This window comes from Scyliorhinus canicula, chromosome 13 (genome assembly GCF_902713615.1).
Source record: "Scyliorhinus canicula chromosome 13, sScyCan1.1, whole genome shotgun sequence".
Classification (NCBI taxonomy): Eukaryota; Metazoa; Chordata; class Chondrichthyes; order Carcharhiniformes; family Scyliorhinidae; genus Scyliorhinus; species Scyliorhinus canicula.
The window spans coordinates 37,218,911-37,240,420 of NC_052158.1; the positions used below are offsets into that span (position 1 = coordinate 37,218,911).

At 45.8% G+C, this 21,510-nt stretch overlaps 1 long non-coding RNA gene across 3 annotated transcripts in view; it reads left to right on the forward strand.

The window, feature by feature from the left end:
• LOC119975937 overlaps window positions 1–20,886 on the forward strand; it is a 35,675-nt gene extending 14,789 nt beyond the window's left edge. For all 3 annotated transcript variants that reach the window (XR_005462832.1, XR_005462834.1, XR_005462833.1), the window contains 2 exons: window positions 8,604–8,824; window positions 20,458–20,886. This is a non-coding gene — a long non-coding RNA (uncharacterized LOC119975937). The remainder of the gene's footprint in view (window positions 1–8,603; window positions 8,825–20,457) is intronic.
• The last annotated feature ends 624 nt before the right edge of the window (window positions 20,887–21,510 follow it).

Here is a 21,510-nt window from a genome sequence, read left to right on the forward strand (position 1 = left end):
CCTCCTCTTGATCCCCCGGATAGACCACAAACAACTCACCCTTGCCCAGGTTCAACTTATACCCCGAGAAACCCCCGAATTCTCGAAGAATCCTCATCACCTCCGGCATCCCCCCCACCGGGTCCGCCACATACAGCAACAGGTCGTCCGCATACAGCGACACTCAATGCTCCTCCCCACCCCGCACCAGGCCCCTCCAGTTCCCTGACTCCATCAATGCCATGGCCAGGGGCTCAATCGCCAACGCGAAGAGCAAGGCGGACAGGGGGCACCCCTGTCTCGTCCCCCGGTACAGCCGAAAGTACTCCAACCTCCTCCTATTTGTGGCTACACTCACCACCGGGGCCTCATAGAGCAGCTTCACCCACCGGATAAACCCCTCCCCAAACCCAAACCTCTCCAACACCTCCCACAAATACTCCCACTCAACCCTATCAAAGGCCTTCTCCGCATCCATTGCCACCACTATCTCCGCGTCCCCTTCCATGGCCGGCATCATAATGACATTGAGGAGCCTTTGCACGTACGTATTCAACTGCCTTCCCTTCACAAACCCCGTCTGGTCCTCGTGTATGACCCCGGGCACGCAATCCTCTATTCTAATAGCCAGGATCTTTGGCAGCAGCCTAGCGTCGGCATTCAGCAGCGAAATCGGCCTATATGACCCGCACTGCAGAGGGTCCTTGTCCCGCTTCAGGATCAAGGAAATCAGCGCCTGTGACATAGTTGGGGGAAAAGCCCCCCCTCCCTTGCCTCGTTAAAGGTCCGGACCAACAGGGGGCCCAACAGGTCCAAATACCTTTTATAAAATTCCGCCGGAAACCCATCCGGCCCCGGCGCCTTCCCCGACCGCTTTCGGAGCTGGTGTGCCAGCATCCTGCTCGCCTTCTCCCCGTATTCATACACCGCCCCCTGTGCTTTCCTCCACTGCGCTTCCGCCTTTCTGGTAGTCAATAGGTGGAATCTGGCCTGAAGGCTACGCCTCTCCCCCAGCAATCCCTCCTCTGGAGCCTCCGCATATCTCCTATCCACCCGCACCATCTCCCCTATCAGTCTCTCTCTCTCCCTCTTCTCCCCCCTCTCCCTATGGGTTCGGATGGAGATCAATTCCCCCCTCATCACCGCCTTCAATGCCCCCAGACCGTCCCCACTCGGACCTCCCCGTTGTCATTGGCCTCAAGGTACCTTTCGATACACCCCCGAACCCTCTCGGCCACCTCCTCATCTGCCAGCAGCCCCACCTCCAAGCGACAGAGCGGACGTTGGTCCCTCTCTTCCCCCAGCCCGAGGTCCACCCAGTGCGGGGCATGATCTGAAATGGCAATGGCGGAGTATTCCGCATCCTCCACCCTGGAAACCAACCCCCTACTCAGGACAAAAAAATCAATCCTCGAGTAGGCCTTATGTACGTGGGAGAAAAACGAGTATTCCCTGGCCCTTGGCCTCACAAACCTCCAGGGGTCCACCCCACCATCTGGTCCATAAATCCCCTCAGCACCTTAGCCGCCGCCGGCTTCCTACCCGTCCGGGACTTGGATCGATCCAATGGGGGATCCAGTACCGTGTTGAAGTCCCCCCCCATGATCATTACCCCCACCTCCAGGTCCGGAATGCGGCCCAACATATGCCGCATAAACCCCGCATCATCCCAATTTGGGGCGTAAACATTCACCAACACCACCCGCACCCCCTGCAGCTTGCCACTCACCATCACATATCTCCCGCCACTGTCAGCCACCACATTTAACACCTTTTTCCCTACCAGGATCGCCACCCCCCTACTCTTCTCATCCAGCCCTGAGTGATATACTTGGCCCACCCATCCCTTCCTCAGCCGAACCTGGTCCACCACTCTCAGGTGTGTCTCCTGGAGCATGGCCACATCTGCCTTCAGCCCATTCAGGTGCGCAGATACCCGGGCCCGTTTGACCGGCCCATTCAGCCTCCTCACATTCCAGGTTATCAGCCAGATCAGAGGGCTCCCTGCCCCCCTCCCCTGCCGATTAGCCATATCCCATCCCTTGCCCACCCCCGGCCAGCGTCCCCCGCTCTGCCAGTTTCCCACGGCGGCAACTCCCCCCCCCCCCCCTCCATCTCCCCCTGCGTTCTCCAGCTCCTTCCTGACCGTTTCAGCAGCAACCCGGTACCCCCCCCCCCCCCCCCCCCCCCCCCCAAGGCTAGGACCCCTCCTAGCCACGCCCCACCCTCCATAGCACTTCCGTGAGCCAGCTAACTTCTGCTGACCCCGGCGACTCCCGCCTTACCTCCGACTCCTCTACAAGTGGGACTACCCCTCCTCCATCATGCCCGTCAATGGGTCCTCCCTCCCCCCCCCCCCCCCCCCCGGCTCTTGCGCGGGAAAAGAAAACAGCCAGCAACGACCCGCGCTTCTCAGCCCCGACCACGCCCCCACCATCTCCCAGCGTGGGAAACCCGAAGAAAGCCCACGCTTTCGCCCTGCCCGGCCCCGCCTCCCCCAGGGCTACTCCCATTGTCAGTCCCCCCCACCAGCTCCCCGAAATCCCCATATACCCCTCTGCCCGAAGCCGTCCACCCGATCCCTGCAGAAAAACCCATACAGAAAAGACAAATCAACATCACCCCACCCACTCTAGGGCCAACCCACATCTTACATTAAACCAAGCAAATACAAATACAGTATTATACAGCATCCCTCATCTTAGACCCTCAGTTTGAGTCCAATTTCGCGGCTTGCACAAAGGCCCACGCCTCCTCCGGGGACTCAAAATAATGGTGCTGATCCTTATAGGTGACTCACAGACGCGCCGGCTGCAACATGCCGAACTTCACACTCCATCAATGGAGCACCGCCTTCGTCCGGTTAAACCCAGCCCCCCGCCTCGCCACCTCCGCACTCCAGTCCTGGAAGATCCGCACCTCCTCCGTGTTCTCCCACTTGCTGCTCCGCTCCTTCTTTGCCCACCGGAGCACACACTCACGATCCACGAACCGGTGAAACCGCACCAATACCGCCTGTGGCGGCTTGTTCGGCTTGGGCCTCCTAGCCAGAATTCTGTGGGCCCCCTCTAACTCCAGGGGCTCCTGGAAGGACCCAGCCCCCATCAGCGAGTTTAACATAGTCACCACATAGGCCGCTAGGTCTGACCCCTCCAGCCCCTCCGAGAGGCCCAGGATCCGCAAATTCTTCCTCCTTGACCGGTTGCCCAGCTCCTCGAACCGCTCCTGCCATCTTTTATGGAGCGCCTCGTGCATCTCCACCTTCCCCGCCACGGCAACGACCTCATCCTCCCTTTCGGAGTCCTGCTGCTGCAGCTCCAGGATCGCAGCCCCCTGGGCTATCTGGGTCTCCATTAGCTCCCTGTTGGTTACCTTCAGCGACTCCAGCAGCTCCAACTTAAGCTCCTGCAAGCAGCGCAGCAGAGTCGCCTGCTGCTCCTGAGCCCACTGCCAGCTCCTCAAGGCCTCCGCCGGCCGACATTTTGTCTTCCTTCCCCAGCTTTTCCGGGGCTGCTTTCTCCGGTTTTCTCCTTACCCCACTCCTGGTCTGGACCATAGGACCGTTGGGGTCGACTCCTGACCTCTTCCCACCTCGGGATTTGCCGCCACAGCTCCGTTGGGGGCCCTGAAAGGAGCCCCAAAGTCCGTTCTCAGCGGGAGCTGCCGAATGTGCGGCTTAGCTCCTTATTGCCGCCACCGGAAGTCTCCTAAGTCCCCTTGTGCTTCTGATTTCCTAAGCCTTTTCTCATTTAGAAAATAGTCTATGTCTCCATTCTTCATATGAAAGGGCATGACCTCACACCTTTCCACATAGTATTCCATCTGTCACTCCTTTGTCCACACTCCGAGCCTGTCCAAGTAATTCTGCAGCCCTCCACACCGTTTCCTCAATACTACCTGCCCCTCTGCATAATATTTGTATCATATGCAATCTTAGCTGGGGTTACATAGAACATAGGTACATAGAAGATAGGAGCAGGAGGAGGCCTTTTGGTCCATGAGTCTGCTCCGCCCTTTATCATGACCATGACTGATTATCTAACTCAATAGCCTAATCCTGATTTCTTCCCAGAACCTTTGATCCCATTCTCCCTGTGCTATATCCAGCCGCCTCTTGAATATATTCAATGTTTCAGCATCAAATGTCTCCTCATCTCTGTCCGAATTGGTTTACCCTGAATCCTCAGGCTGTGACCCTTGGTTCTGGACCCACCACCATCGGGAACATCTTTCATGCATCTACCCTGTCTAGTCATTAGAATTGTATTAGTCTCTATGAGATCCCCCTCATTCTTCTGAATTCCAGCGAGAACAATCCTAACCTAGTCAATCTCTCCTCATATGACAGTCCCGCCATCCCTGGAATCAGTCTGGTAAACCTTTGCTGCACTCCCTCGAGAGCAAGAACATCCTTAGAAAAGGAGACCAAAACTGCACATTCTAGTGTGGCCTCACCAAGGCCCTGTATAATTGCAACATCACTTCCCTGCTCCTGTACTCGAAACCTCTCGCAATGTAGGCCAACATGCCATTAGCCATCTTTACCGCCTGCTGCACCTGCATGCTTACCTTCAGTGACTGGGGCACAAGGACACCCAGATCCTGCTGCAACTCCCCTCTCCCAATTTACAACCATTCAGGGAGTAATCTGCCTTCCTGTTTTTCCTTCCAAAGTGAATAACCTCACAATTATTGTGTTAGGTTAGCCTGGGGTTGGTATCTTTAGAGCAAAGAAGGCTGAGGGGGTCCTGATTGAATTTTACAAAATTATGAAGGAGTTCGATACAAAGCAAAATTTCCCCATAGTTGAAGGACCAATAGTAAGGGGAATATGCTAAGGAAAATTGCCAGGGGATTTGAGGAAAGTCATATCATCCAGATGGTGGTGAGAATCTTCAACACACTGCCTGAATGGGTGGTAGAGGTGGCAGCCCTCACAATGTTTAGGAAGCATTTAAACAAATACTTTAAACACCATAGCATCAAGTGCTGGAAAATTGGATTAGAACAGCTCTGTGCTTGATGGCTATCACAGACACGATGGACTGCAGGACCTCTTTCTGTGTTGTAAAACTCAGACTATTTTAATCTGCTTTTGGTCTCGCAGATTGACAGATTGCAGATTTCTTTTAATCTGCAAATCAATTTTGGCAGATGGAGAGTTTCGTAATTGTGAATTCAAATGTGCAAGTATTCATCTTTAATACTGACCTTCCTCCATTGCAAGATCTCTCTCTTTCTTATTTCATTAATTCCCCTGTGTAACTGTGACCTTGCAGACAGAATCTGTGAATTCAACTACTTCTGTGATCCTGACTGCTTCTCTGAGGCATCACTGTCTTGTTTTCATTCAGTGGGCAAAGAACCATAAGTGTCTGCAACTGTTAATACATTGGCTCCAAGTTCCACAATACCTCAATTTTAGTATTCTAATCCCAAAATTCCCATTCCTTTCATGATCTTGTATCTCCCATATCTCTGCAAACAATTCCTCCAAACTCTCTGCACTCTACCAATACAAGATTCCTTTGCATCCTCAATTTTTTTTTGCTCCACCCTTTGGCTGTAGTGTTTTCAGCTATCAATCTAATAATCGCTTTGATTTCCTCCCTAATTGTCTCCTGGCTTAAGACCATCCATATAACCCAACACTTTATCTAATCTTTGGATCACCTGTTTTCATAACACATACAGAGATTTACAGCATGGAATAAGACCATTCTGTCCACTTAGTTTGCATTGGCTGACATGTAGCTATCCTGCCTTTCTGCCTCACTGTCCAGGGCATTTCAGTTCATTTTATAGTCCCAGGGGTGATCAACTGATCATAAGAACCAAATTTACTGTACAACATTGAGGAAATGCCAAGATTTCAAATTCAAACTTCTACTTTAACAATCAACCAAAAACAACTTTAACTTGTATTAACAGGCAATCAAGTGAATAGGTATTAAAAATTAGATATTAAATGAAATATATAATCAAGTTAAAACTCAGACAGTCCACTCAGCATATTCAGAGGCCAATATCAGCCACAATGTCCTTTCGGACTCTGATCTTTCTCGGAAAGTATTCCAGCTCATTTCCTGCAAGGAATTAGCCACTAATTCTCATCTGACATCAGATTCCACTCAATCCTAATCCATGGTTACAGTCCACAACAAAATATCACATTTGCAAGAGCCTTCTCAGCTCTGCATACATCACTCTTTGTTAGATGGCTCACTCTAGTCATTTAATTACTTTAAAGCAATGAAACAAAGGTAGCAATTGTTTTTCTTATTCCCAGCCTTATTCCCTTTTTAAACTGCACCAGCAACTGTTTCTCCTTAAAAAAACAGCTCATGTGGTTCCAGCTTTATGCCAGCTGGGATCACATCCGTGCGTGTGGATGCTTGGGGTCCTATGGTTTGTGAGCCCTCAGCAGTCTAAGTTGTGCGTACTCAACGCATCTGCAAGCAGTTTCTTTCCCTCCACCCTTCCCCCAAAGGGAACCTAATCTGGCAGCCCTCCTGGACTCCCAGTGCTGGCAACCCATCAGCACCATTCTCGCAGACTCTGAGAACTGTGGATTCCATCGCAGTTTCACCACATCAATTTCAAGCACTTTTTAAATGTAATCATAGTTACAGGTAGAAGACTGAGATTTTTTTTCCAATTAAGGGGAAATTTAGCATGGCCAATTCACCTACCCTGCACATCTTTACGTTGTGGGGGTGAGACCCACCCAAACATGGGGAGAATGCACAAACTGCACACGGGCAGTGACCTGGGGCCAGGACCAAACCCGGGTCCTCGGCGCTGAGGCAGCAGTGCGAACCACTGCATCATCGTGCCGCTGGGGATAAGACTAAAGACGAGGTACGATGGGCCAAATTGCCTCCAGTTGTGCTGCAATCCTTCAATAATTCGACAATTAATCCTTGTTCCCCTAGTAACAGGGTCTCAGACCCTCTGTGCCAAGCTGGATACTGGAGTATTAACATCTACTTGAAACAAGCTGGGTAGTGAGACTGGATAGTAGAGGAAGACATTTGGGAACTGGGGGATGGTGACATGGGCTGCAGAAGAGGTATCTGGGGATGGGGTGGGGTTGGAATAAATTAAGGGGTAGAGTATTGGTTTCCACGGGCCTGTTTGGCCAGCGAATTAGCTCGAGGCTGATGTACATTATAACTTCATTTCCCTGCCTTTATTGGCAGGATCGTTATGTTGTGGTGAGGTTTATTTACAGGACCTATGTGTTGTATTGAGGTGTATTTACAGGAGCTCTGTTTTGTATTGAGGATTACTTACAGGAGCTCTGTTGAAGTTTAATCACAAGAGCTCTGTATTGAAGTTTATTTACAAGAGCTCTGTATTGAAGTTTATTTACAAGAGCTCTGTATTGAGGTTTATTTACAAGAGTTCTGTGTTGAGATTTATTTACAGGAGCTCTGTGTTGAGGTTTATTTACAGGAGTTCTGTGTTGAGATTTATTTACAGGAGCTCTGTGTTGAGGTTTATTTACAGGAGTTCTGTGTTGAGATTTATTTACAGGAGCTCTGTGTTGATGTTTATTTACAGGAGCTCGCTTTTGTGTTGAAGTTTATTTACAGGAACTGTTTTTGTTGAGGTTTATTTACAGGAGCTCTTTATGTGTTGAGGTTTATTTACAGGAGCACTGTGTTGAGATTTATTTACAGGAGCACTGTTGAGATTTATTTACAGGAGCACTGTGTTGAGGTTTATTTACAGGAGCACTGTGTTGAGGTTTATTTACAGGAGCTCTGTGTTGAGGTTTATTTACAGGAGTTCTGTTATGTGTTGAGGTTTATTTACAGGAGCACTGTGTTGAGATTTATTTACAGGAGCACTGTGTTGAGATTTATTTACAGGAGCACTGTTGAGATTTATTTACAGGAGCACTGTGTTGAGGTTTATTTACAGGAGCACTGTGTTGAGGTTTATTTACAGGAGCACTGTGTTGAGGTTTATTTACAGGAGCACTGTGTTGAGGTTTATTTACAGGAGCTCTGTGTTGAGGTTTATTTACAGGAGTTCTGTTATGTGTTGAGGTTTATTTACAGGAGCACTGTGTTGAGATTTATTTACAGGAGCACTGTGTTGAGATTTATTTACAGGAGCACTGTTGAGATTTATTTACAGGAGCACTGTGTTGAGGTTTATTTACAGGAGCACTGTGTTGAGGTTTATTTACAGGAGCACTGTGTTGAGGTTTATTTACAGGAGCACTGTGTTGAGGTTTATTTACAGGAGCACTGTTGACGTTTATTTACAGCAGCACTGTGTTGAGGTTTATTTATAGGAGCACTGTGTTGAGGTTTATTTACAGGAGCTCTGTTTTGCATTGAGGTTTATTTGCAGGATGTTTATGTTGTGATGTGGTTTATTTACAGGAGCTGTTTTCTGTTGGGGTTTATTTACAGAAGCTCTAAGTTGTGTTATGGTTTATTTATTTGGGTTGGTGTATGGACTCTGGGGCATGACCTGATTTTGGCACTTTGTAAGTTTGTTTCAGTTTGTTGCCTCTGGAGATGGTTTGTGCAGGTTAATGCTTTGATGGATCTTTTTCTGTGAAGTTGGTGTTTTGGGTTTCATGCTCTGGAATCTCTATTTTTCAGGATTTCACTCGCTCTGATATCCGTATGAATCAATGACTCCAATTCCTGGTTAACAACAATTTATCAGTGCTGGTTCATTACGATAGCATTGATCCCTCAGCAATGGTGGAGTCAGAGGGCTCTGAATATTAGACAATGCAGATGCAGGAGTCTCGAGTCTGGAACACTATAGGAGAAAGAAGACATTTGGATTGCTGTGACATGGAGCAAGAAGATGGGTGGTGAGTCATCACTCTGCCCATTCCACAGATCACCATTTTAAACAAACTCCACTGAGCAGTTGCAAAAAATATCTGCGGGAAATCAGGACCATTAAAATAGTCACGCTGGGATCAGAGTTCCAGTTTGACTTAAATAATCACGGTTTCCTAATGTACGCGAGTAGATAGGATCTGGGCATGGAAGACAGATTTTCCAGAATATTGTAATGGCTCACGTATGTAATGGGTCCAAAGAAAAATTAGCAGCAACATAATCCCCATATCATTCCTCCCTTTCCCCTCTGACCTGCTCTGCCTACCACCTCGGCCACACTGCTTCCCCATTGGCCCCGCCCCACCTCTCCCCCACAAAGCTCACCCTGCCTCTTCTCCGACCAGCACAAATTCTCCCGAATTGAATGGCTGTGTTTAGTTGACGTTGAAGGATGCCCAATATTGTCTTTCTGTCATGTGGGGTTTAATTGACAGCAGGGAAATTAAGCAGTGTGTGAGGGACTGAGTTTGATTGTTAACATGTGTGGTGGTGTCTCTGGGTTTGGATTTTATTGACTGGGTGTGATTTCACTGTGATATACAGGCAGGGCATGAGCATTGCTTGAGTGCTGTTTCTTGACAATGAAATGTGGATTGCCTCTCAGATTTGGGTCTGAATGGCTGGATGCATGTTTGCTTGGAGTGGGCATGGTTTTGGTGGGACTGGATTTGGTTGGTTGGGTATTTTTGATTGACAACAAACTGGGTGGTGTCTCTGTGAGGAATCTGATCGACTGGATGTATTTCTGATGACTTGTGGTCTAGAGCAGGTTTTCCCAAACAATTTGAGCCATGAGACCCCTACTGATATCCAAAAAGTATCCGGAAATGGCAGTTATTCTTTGGCCATGAAATTGGTGCGAATTCAGAAATCAATTGTAAAAACATATTTTCTAGCTACATCTAAACAGAAATATGGAAGTAGGAAGAGGCATAGAGTCACAAATACAGTTGCCAGCTATGTGGCCACCACACTAACCTCAGAGCAGGCCACCCTCCCATGGCACTGAGCATTAACCCCTGGAAGTACTACAAAATTCAGGAATTGGTAACCTGGGAATAACTAAGAAGGCCTCTTGCTGCAAAAAATACTGAATTCTTACCTTTTGTTTTTTTAATGGGAGGAGTGATCTGAGAAGTTGATTCTCGTTTGGGACACAGGCTCATCTTTCTCCCTCACAAACACCTCCCAAACACTCACCACATCTCTCATACAAACACACACACCCACTCATATAAATGTACACACCACTCTCTCATACAAACACTCGCCCCTCTATCTCTCATATAAACACACACCCTGTCTCTCATACAAACACATGCCATTTTTCTCTCATACAAACACACGCCCCCTCTCTCATACAAACGCACTTGCCCCTCTTTCTTATACAAACGCACTCACCACTCACTCATACATAGACACTCGCTCCTCTCTCTCCTGCACATAAACTCACCACTCTGTCTTTCAAAGGCAGTCGCTTCTCTCCCTCTCATAGAATAGCACTCCCACCTCTCACCCTCATACAATAGCACCCACGCATCTCAACCTCATGCAATAGCACTCGCACCTCTCTCATACAAATTCACTCGCGCCTCCTCTCTCACAAAAATGTACGGGGCAGCATGGTGGCACAGTTAGCCCTGCTGCCTCACGGTGCCAATGTCCCAGGTTCGTTTCTGACTGGGTCACTGTCCGTGTGGAGTTTGTACATTAGCATAGAACATAGCTTAGAACATACATACAGAAGGAGGCCATTCGGCCAATTGAGTCTGCACCCTATCCCTGTAACCTCACTTCCATCCTATCCCGGTAACCCAACAACCCCTCCTAACCATTTTGGTCACTAAGGGCAATTTATCATGGCCAATCTACCGAACCTGCACGTCTTTGAACTGTGGGAGGAAACTGGAGGAAACGGAGAACGTGCAGACTGTGCACAGACAGTGACCCAGCGGGAAATTGAACGTGGCACCCTGGCGCTGTGAAGCCACAGTGCTATCCACTTGTGCTGCCCATAGTAGACCTCTTTGAAACCAATATTTAAAAAATAAACTTTGAACAATCTAATACAGCTCATTCAAAGACACTTCTACTGAAACAAACTCATTCTAAAAAGATAAATCCCTTCAATTTGTTCTAAGAACAAACAAACACTGATCTCCCGTGTTTGGGTGGGTTTTGCCCCCACAACCCAAAAATGTGCAAGCTAGGTGGATTGGCATTGCTAAATTGCCCCTTAATTGGAAAAAAATGAATTGGGTACTCTAAATTTATAAAAGCAGAAACAAATGCACTCGCACCTCTCTCACACAAACACACTCGCGCCTCTCTTAATCATACACACACTCTCAACCCTCTCATACAAGTGCAGTTGCACTCCTCTCACTCATTCAAATGCCGTCACCCATCCCTCTCTCATAGAAATGATCTCGCCCTTCCCTATCTGGGAGGGCTGGTTAAGCTCAGTGGGCTAGACAGCTGGTTTGTGATGCAGGTCAAGGCCAACAGTGTGGGTTCAATTCCCCTGCCAACTGAGAATTCTGAATTCTCCCTCTGTGTATCCGAACAGGTGCCGGAATGTGGCGACTTGGGGCTTTTCACAGTAACTTCATTGCAGTGTCAATGTAAGCCTACTTGTGACAATAAAGGCTCTTAAATTAAATGCTCTTACCCCTCCCCCATACAAACGCTCTGTCATTCTGTCTCCCACTCTCATTGAAACACTCTACCTCAGACAAAACCATACCCCCCCCCCCCCACCCCATGCTCTCATACAGACACACTTGCCGCTCTCTCAGACAGACACACGCGCACCCTTGCTCTCATTGGGATGCACCCGCATCCCCTTTCTCTCACACAAACATATTCGCCCACCTTTCTCCTACAAAAACATTCGCCCCTCCCTTTATCATGGAAACTCACTCATCCCTCCCTCTCTCCTCCAAACATAGGGGCCCCTCTCTCTTCTACAAACACAATGTTTCCACCTCTCTCTCCTACAAATACATCACCCCTCTTTCTCTCAAACAAAAACAACTGCCCCCCCGCTCTCATGAAAACGAACCCAACGCACACTCATGCAAACACATTCATGCCTCTCTCTCATGCCTTAGGGCAGCAGGGTAGCATGGTGGTTAGCATAAATGCTTCGCAGCTCCAGGGTCCCAGGTTCGATTCCCGGCTGGGTCACTGTCTGTGTGGAGTCTGCACGTCCTCCCCCTGTGTGCGTGGGTTTCCTCCGGGTGCTCCGGTTTCCTCCCACAGTCCAAAGATGTGCGGGTTAGGTGGATTGGCCATGCTAAATTGCCCGTAGTGTCCTAATAAAAAGTAAGGTTAAGGAGGGGGTTGTTGGGTTACGGGTATAGGGTGGATACGTAGTTTTGAGTAGGGTGATCATGGCTCGGCACAACATTGAGGGCCGAAGGGCCTGTTCTGTGCTGTACTGTTCTATGTTCTATGTTCATGCAAACTCGTACACTTTTCTCTCTCTCTCATATGAACACACCGCCCCTCACACCCATACAGACACATTTGACCCTCTCTCTGATACAAACACACTCACCCCTCTCTCTCCTACAAACATACTCACCCCTCTCTCTCTTTTTTCTTCTATATATACCGTAGTATTTCTTTTTTCCATTTAAGGAGCAATTAGCGGCCAAGCCACCTACCATGCACATCTTTTGGTTGTGGGGGCGAAACCCACGCAAAGACGAGGAGAATGTGCAAACTCCACATGGACAGTGACCCAGAGCCGGGATCGAACCTGGGACCTCAGCGCCATGAGGCAGCAATGCTACCCACTGCGCCACCGTGCTGCCCCCCTCTCTTCTGAAAACACACTCGTCCCCCTCTCTCTCATGCAAACACATTCTCCCCTCTCTGTCTCTCGTACAAACACACTTGGGGTGTTCTCTCGTACATATTCATTTGCCACTCCTCATACAAACGCACCCACCGCCCTAGTCGCCCTGTCCCTCTCTCATACAAACACATCACCCCTCTTTCTCTCAGACAAAAACACCTGCCCCCCATCTTATACAGATACATTTGCCCCCGCTCTCATACAGATGCACTCATCCCCCCCTTTCATACAGACACCCCCCCCCCCCCCCCCCCCCACTCTCTCATAATGTCATATGCGCGCCCCTTTTTCATACGGACTCACCTTTCCCCCTCTCTCATACAGACACACACACACCCTCTCTCATACAGACACACACGCCCCCTTCTCTCATACAGACATGCACATTCCCCTCTCTCATACAGACACGCTCACCTCCCTCACTCATGTGGTCAAACTCACCCCTCATACAAACACACGCAACCCCTCTCTCATAGAAACACGTGCCCCCTCTCTCATATAGACAGACAGACGGGGCCACCTCACTTTCATACAGACACACTCACCCCCCCCCCCCCCCACTCTCTCTTTCAGACACACTCGCCTTCCTCTCTCTAATATGGATAAACCTGCCCCTTTCATACAGACAAACGTTTCCCCCTCTCTCATACAGATACACACGCCCCCCGTCTCTCCCATACAGACATCTCGCTTCCTGCTCTCTCATACAGACACATTCACCTCCCTCTCTCTCATATGGATAAAGTCATCCACTCTCTCATACAGGCACATGTGGCCACACTCGCCACCCCGCTTCTCTCATATAAACACATTTTCCTCCTCTCTCATGCAAACACACTTGCCTTGCCATTCAAAGTACTGAGAGTGACTTCTACTAAGTTTCATTGTTAGCTTGCTGCTTTTTCACTTCAGACTTTTCAGATTTTTCACTCGGAAAGCTGAGTGACAATCTATGAAAGACATGAATCACAGTGGTTCAGTGAATGTAACATAAAGAGCAGGTGTAATCTGGCCTCTTGAGCCTGATCCGTGATTCAATGTGACCATTCCTGATCTTTTGTCTCAACTCCATTTTTTCGCCTGCTCCCAGTATCCCTTGAATCCAAGTGATCAAAAACCGGATCATATTAACCTGAAGGGTGTTTAAAGATGGTAATTCAAAACCCTCAATCCTAAATGAATGTCCACTTTCCCTGAGACTGTGAACTCACTTTCTAGATTTCCTAAACAGGAGAAACAGTCGTTGGTGACTGTCAGAATGTATAGGTTTTAATGGGATAACCTCTCATTCGTAAAAGCTCCGGAACGTTTAAACCCGATTGACTAAGTATCTCATCAAAGGACAAACCTCTTACTCTCGTGAAACTCTGATCTAGCACCTCCAGGGAAAATTTTGTTTCTTCAATAATGCAGACCAAATCTGGGCCAAGTGTTTCAGGTGTGAACTCCTCAGTGTAATTTGTCCTTATTCTTGCCCTCCTACTATAAAGGACAGCATGACATTTTTCTTTTGCATTTCTTGCTGGAGCTGTATGCTAACTTTATTTCCCTTGTGTGCATTTACTCAAGTTGCTCTGAATATCACCGTTTCATGTTTCATGCCTCAATGAAGATATTCTTCTTTTCTATTCTCACAATCAAAGTGAATTATCTCACAGTGCCCCACATTCTTGTCTATCTGATACCTTGGGCTGGATTCTCAAAAAATGGGGCTATGTCCCAAAGCCAACGTAAAAACGCTGCCGTGTTACTCCCCAGTTTCCTGCAGGGTGCTGGTAGGGACACTGCTTTGGCTGCGGATACTGGCCCGCACTTCCGGTTCCGAATTTGTCTATACACACGGCATCGGCCTCCAGCGGCAGCGCCAAGCGCCATGGTGAACTCTGAACATGGATAATGTAGGCCCCCCTCCATTGGCCACATGCCGCTGCATCAGACCAGCACAATCGCTGTCCCAGCCCACATAAGGGCCCCCCCGGTGCTTGACCCCCCCCCCCGCCCCCCACCAAGGTGACCGCGGACTGACTCCTAAGCGCCACGCGAGCGTCCCGACCGGCCATACCACATTAGTTACACACCGTCGCAAACTCGGCCAGCCGGGAGCGAACTCGGCCAGTCGGGAGCGGAGTATCGATGGCAAGGCCTCTGGCTATGGCCCCCCAGCTGCGCGACATAAATCGCGTATGAGCGATTCTCCGGAACCCGGAGAATCCAGACCCTTTTTCCATTCAATTAACCCTCCTCTGTCTTTCTGTGCCCTCCTGACGGCTTGCATTCCAAACTAGCTTTGTACTAACAGCAAACTTGGATCCATCACTCTCAGACTTTTTGTCTAAGTCATGAGTATGGATTCTAAATAGCTTAGATCCCAACAGTGATCCTTGTGAAATTCCATGAGTTACAGCCTGCTAACTTAAAAATGCTGTTTATCACTGCGCTTCATTTACTGTCCACTAACCTCTCCTCTGTCCATGCAAATGCATTACTCAAATCCAGAAGCCCTTAACTTGCATATTGATGGCCAAGAGGGGAAGCCCATTCGACTCATCAGGTCCATGCCTGCTCCCCATGGTGTCAGTCCCATTCTCCCAATCTAGCTCCATATATCTCCAACTTTGTTTCCTTCAACTGCCCATCCAGTTTCCTTTTGAAATAATTGTTTCTGCTTCCACTACTGTGTGGAAAAAAATCTCCAGGCCATGACCACTCACAATGTAAACACATTCTTCGCCTCATTCCCTCTGCACCTCTTGTGCAAAATCTGAGATCTGTGTCCAGGTTCTTGACAACCAACCAGTATGAAAAATGTGTTCCTTGAATATCTAATCCAAGCCAATCATAATCTTTTACAACTTTTTACAATATGCCGTTGATCTCCTTTGCTCCGTGGAGAACACACCCATTTTTCCAACCTAACCTTGTAAACAAAACCGGCCCCACCATTTCTGCCATTCTTGGAGCCAATCTGAACCCTCTTAGATTTTTCCAAAGTACCTGAACTGGACACAAGACCCTGGTTGGGGCCTGATCAGATCTTTATCAAGTGCTGCCGCAATGTGTTTTCAAACTCTTGGATGTAGGGCATCAGGTCCTCAGGATTTGTTGGGTTATAATTCCTCAATTTTCCCTATTGATATTATTTATTTGTTACTCACTTTACTTAACCCCTTGGTTGCTCTCTCATTGCGTATTTAATTTGTGTATTCTAAAATGAAAACAAACAGCCAGCATGACAATTTATACTGTCTCTGCCTTGAATGGATCAATATTTAATTTAGCTACTCAGTTCCTTTTTGTACGTCAGATAAGTACATTTTTTCAATTGCATTACATTAATATATGAAATATATTCCTGATTAGTTTATTCTTTGTATCGTTTTTGGGTTTTATATTACTTTTGCTAGCCTTTTGCTGTTTTCTAAGGTACACTCTATCCTTAGACTCAGTATTATTATAATGTTACATTATATTATGAGCCTGTTCTTTTAAATTCATATTCTTATTTTCCGTAATAAACCAGGAATCAATGTTATTTCTGAGCTTTTGTTTTTTCTATTGAATGGATTTTTGCCAGAACATTTTCAGCACTGTTTATTGAGTCAGGGAGTAGAGATAATTTTGGATAACCTATGTTTTTATTGTTGATTATTGGAAAGAAGATATAGATTTGTGAGGTTAATTTTGTGTTTCTGTGTAAGAAGGGGTTAAAACTTTTGTTTGATCCCTCAACATCTATGTTTGTGTGTATGGGTGTTTATGATTTCATTTCAAACTGTGTCTCTGTTCGGCTTAGAGCGTTTATGACATGAAAATTAAACCAAAATTTGTGGAATAAATAGCTGTTGCTTCGTAGTGTGTATGGGGTGAGGTTTGGAGGCACATTTAAATAGAAATACCATCTGAGTGCAGTTTAACTGAACCCAGAGCAGAAGGAGCTTAGCTGTAAGAGCGAAACAGGTCTCACAGCTCTGCCAGAAACAGAAAAACAATACAGTGGCATAATGGGCAAGAAAACAAGCTCCTGAAACTAAAGTTATGAAAAGTGGGATGCCAAGGAAGATTGAAGTTAAAAGGGAAACAGGAACTGGAATTTGAGCAGAATTCTTTTCACTTAAGTTAAAGAGAGAAGTGGAAGGTACACACAGGGTAAAATTGGCAAGGGAAAAGCCAGGTATCCAGTTGGTGTCCTTGCTACCGTCTGAGAAATGACAGTACTCTTAATTGGGGATCGGTATCTGAGAGATTGTGTGGAAGCTTGAATGCATGTGGCAATTCAAGACAGATAAATATTGAAAGGAGAGTTGGAAATCCTAGAAATGGATGCTTCCTGAAAACAATTGAGAGAAAGCTTTGTGTAGGAAAAGATTCTAAGTTGTGTATTTTCAGGAGTGGACTTGAGAAACATGCGTTTGGAAATATGTTTGTGGATGCCAGAGGCTAGTTGGCTCTCAGTGTAATAAACATCTCGGGGGATTTGTGGGAAAATCCACAGATGTTCGATTGGGTGGCATCCGTACCTTGGTGTCAGAGTGGTGTGCATCTGATGACGATTTGGCTGTTGGTTCACAGAACTGGGTATTTCCTGAGAAAGTTATATTTAAGACTTATTTTGTAAGTTGTGCTATTCTTAAATTCTGTGTACATTTGTAAAGATAAATGGGAGTGAAGGAGTATTTTATTATAGAAACATGGAAAATAGAAGCAGGGGGAGATCAATTGGCACTTTTAATCTGCTTCATCATTCATTATGATCATGTCTGATCATCCAACTCAATAGACTGATCTCAACATTCCCCACCCCACCCGACCCATATTCTTTGATTCCCTTTGCCCCAAGTGCTAGATCTAACTGCTTCTTGTAAACATACAATGATTTGGCCTCAAGTGCTTTCTGTGATGGCGAATTCCATGGTCCAAGCACTACGGGTGAATAAATGTTTTCTCACCTCAGTCCTATATGGTCCATCCCGTATCCTCAGAATATCACTCCTGGTTCTGGACACCCCTACCATTGGGAAAAACCTTCTTGCATCTACCCTGTCTAACACTGTTAGAACCTTATAGTTTTCGATGAGATCCACCTTCATTCTTCAAAATCTCCAGCGAATAAAATCCTAACGAATCAATCTCTCCTCATACATAAGGCCTGCTGTCCCAGGAATCAGTCTGGTAAACTCTGCACTCCCTCTATAGCAAGAGTATCCTTCCTCAGATAAGGAGACCAAAACTGCACACAATGTGTCAGATATAGCCTCACCAATTGCAGCAAGACATCCCTGCTCCTGTACTCATGCTCTCGCTTTGAAAGCTAAAATACCATTTGCCTTATGTATCACCTGTTGTACTTGCCTGCTTATTTCAGTGACAGGTGTGCAAGGACATGGAGCTACCATTGCAGAGCCACTCTCTTAATTTATGGTTATTCAGGTAATAATCTGACTTCCAATTTTTGCTACAAAACTGGATGACCTCACATTTATCAAGTTATACTACATCTGCCATTCATTTGCTCACTCACTCAACTTGTACATCCACACTGAATCCTCTTCACAGCTCACCCTTCCACCCAACATGTGCCATCTGCAAGTTTGGAGATATTCCATTTCCTCATTTAAATAATTGATGTGTATTGTAAATAGCTGGAGACCTGCAGCATCTCACCAGTTACTACCTGCAATTTATTCCTACTCTTTCTTTCGTGTCTGACAGCCAGTTTTCTATCTGTCTCAATAGTCTAGCCCAAATCACGTGTGTTTTAATTTACATGCTAATCTCTTATATTTGACTTTTAGAAAGTCCAAATAAACCCCATCCACTGTCCTCCCTTCATCAATGCTATGAGTTACATCCTCAAAGCATTCTTGTAGATATTTCAAGCGTGATTTCCCTTTTGTAGATTCTTGTTGACTCTGTCTGATCCTGTCACTGCCTTCCAAGTGCTCTGCAATATAACCTTCGATAATGGATTCTTGCACTTTCCCCACTACCAACATCATGCTTACTGGTCTATAACCCTGTTTTCCCTCAACCTTTTTAAAATTGTGGGGTTACATTATCTCCCGCACAATCTGAAGGAACTGTTCCAGCATCTATTGAATATTGCAAGGTGACCACCAATGCATCCACTATATCTAAGGCCTTTTCCATGAATACCGTGGGATCTATTTTATCAAACCCTGGGGATTTATCATTCTTCAATCCCATCAATTTCCCCCAAAACCATTTCCCTACTTATACTGATCTCCTTCAGTTCCTCCATCTCACTAAACCCTGTGTTCCCCAACATTTCTAGTTTGTTATTTGTGTTCCTTTGTGAAGATAGAATTAAAGTAAATATTTAATTGACCAGCAATTTCTTTCTTGCCCATTAACAATTCCTCTGTTTTTAACTGTATAACCTACATTTGTCTTGACCAATATCTTTCCCTTCACATACCTATAGAAGCTTTTTGCAGTCAGTTTTTATGATTTCCAAAAGCACTATTCTATTTTGCTTAATCAATCTCTTGGCCCTCCTCTGCTGAATTCTAACTGCTCCCAGTCCTCAGGTCTGTTTTTCTTGGCAATTTGTATGCTTCTTCCTTGGATCTAATACTATCTCTAATTTCACGTCTAAGCCACGGTTTGGCCATGTTTCCCATTTTACTTTTGCATCAGACAGGGACAAACAATTGTTGCAGTTCACCAATGTGCTCCTTGAATGTTTGCCATTGCATATCCACCATCATCCCTTTAAGTAATGTAATAATAATAATCTTTATTATTGTCACAAGTAGGCTTACATTAACACTGCAATTAAATTACTGTGAAAATCCCCTAATCGCCACACTCCAGCACCTGTTTTGGTACACTGAGGGAGAATTCAGAATGTCCAATTCACCTAAAAGCACGTCTTTTGGGATTAGTTCACAATTCTTCTTCACCAACTCATGTCTCATATAACTATAGTTTCCTTTATTTAAATTAAGGAACCTTGTCTCATAATCAACTACATTCTCTACCTTGATGAAAGGTTCTGGCATACAATGGACGCTCTTCCCCAAGGGGTAGCACAACTAGTTTGCCAATGATTACTTTCTTGTTACACAATATCCAGTCTAGGTGGCATGTTCTCCAGTTTATTCCTCAATGTATTTTTCCAGAATACCGTCCTGTTTTTTCTAAGAGTAGGGGTGTCAATTACAAGGGGTCACAATTTCAATGTGAGAGGGGAAAAGTTTAAGGGAGATGTGCGTGGAAAGTTTTTTACGCAGAGGGTGGTGGGTGCCTGGAATGCTTTGCCAGCGGAGGTGGTAGAGGCGGGCACGATAACATCATTTAAGATGCATCTGGACAGATATATGAACGGGTGGGAAACAGAGAGAAGTAGACCTTGGAAAATAGGCAACAGGTTTAGATAAAGGATCTGAATTGGCGCAGGCTGGGAGGGTCGAAGGGCCTGTTCCTGTGCTGTAATATTCTTTGTTCTTTGTATACTTTGGGAATTCTTCCTCTCTGGGACTGGGAAAATTTTGATCTGAGCAATCTATACATATTAAAATTGCCCCTAATTACAGATCTCCATTCATTGTATGCACCTTTAATTTCTGTTTAATGCCATTCCCAACTTCAGTACAGTTTGGTGGCGTAGATACAACCCCCACTAATGTTTTTTTTACACTTTGGTGTTTCTCAGGAAAGGAGGAATATCCCTGATAGTAAAGGATGAAATGAGCCATTTTGTTTTCATTTCAGATTTCCAGCTTTGAACAACTCCCAGTTGGGTGATGTTATGTAGGTGGAAACCAATTTCAGGAATGAGCTAAAATTATTGAAGTTAAATACTGCTGTGCTAAACCTTGAGGCAACTGCCAGAAAATGTTGTTGGGTAAGACCACAGTCTATACAGGGTCTATACTGCCTTACTGAGGGGTTGGAACCCGTCTAAAACTCTTGGGACAGTGTACACCAGAGAATATTTGAAATGAAATTTAAATTTAAGTATGATCAGCAAATATTTTAACTATGACCTGTAATTGTATGTATGTTTATGTAACTTATATTCTCTTGCAATGTACTGAAAGGAATTGAGTAGCATTGCACTATATGTAATGTCATATTAAAATTGTTATGCAATGTAGTTTTGCAATTTTTATGAATAAAATATGTTTTCTAGCCAAAAAATTGAAAAACTTTCTTTTAGCACGATGACGAACGTTCATCAGAGAATGCAAGTATTTACAATCACAAGGAGTTGTTATGATAAGCTTGGCTGGTGTGCGTTCAATTCCAGCCCCACTTGACCTGGAGCACAATACAATTGAAATGAACCAATAATTCTTATCAAACACAAGAAGCCTTTGCTCTTTGGCTGCCCAACAATTCCAATCACCAGGTTTGTAAATGTATACATAATTAATGTTTATTAATAACTAACTAATATTGAATAGGCAACAAATACAACTAGTGACTATTGTCTAATTCCTGTCCCCCCTCTTTAACTCACTCCACCCTCTAGACAAACAAGACAGACACACACAGAGGGTGTAAAGGAAAATATTACAATAAGTAAAAGGGATCCAAGTATTGATTTCAGATAGACATTTTCAAATTAGATTCCTTTCTGTCTCGCTATCAGTTGGCTGTTCTTGCTTTCAGTCTGTAAGGGTTTTTCACCGCAGACTCATCAGAATCTCAAGACTTATCTGCAGATTCAGAAACCAGCAGGCTCAAAAACATTTTGGAAAGAGAGAGAGTGCAACTCACAGCTGCTTCTCTCAAAACCCAGAGAGTTGTTTCCTTCCTGGG